The sequence below is a fragment of the Penaeus monodon genome, chromosome 24, assembly GCF_015228065.2.
Source record: "Penaeus monodon isolate SGIC_2016 chromosome 24, NSTDA_Pmon_1, whole genome shotgun sequence".
NCBI classification, from domain to species: Eukaryota; Metazoa; Arthropoda; class Malacostraca; order Decapoda; family Penaeidae; genus Penaeus; species Penaeus monodon.
Window position 1 is genome coordinate 35,885,561 of NC_051409.1, and position 240 is coordinate 35,885,800.

The window sequence follows — 240 nt, forward strand, 5'->3', positions numbered from 1 at the left end:
TCTTACTAGGAAGTTCATGTGATTATTGATAGATAGATGCAAGTTCAATTTTATCAAGAAGATATGATAATAAACATACCTAATCAGTCTTATCTGACAGATTATATGAAGATAACGATAAAAAAAATAATATACTAAAAAAATATCAAGTTAGTCTTAATAAGTTAACAATATGCTAAAAACGTAAAATAAAAAGTCTATCGTATTTAGGAGATTATATTACAACGGAAGATGATATTA

The 240-nt window shown here is 23.8% G+C and overlaps 1 protein-coding gene across 1 annotated transcript in view; it reads right to left on the reverse strand.

Moving 5' to 3' along the window:
* LOC119588748 overlaps positions 1-240 on the reverse strand; it is a 12,272-nt gene that overhangs the window by 6,677 nt on the left and 5,355 nt on the right. The gene's annotated exons all lie outside the window — the stretch shown is intronic.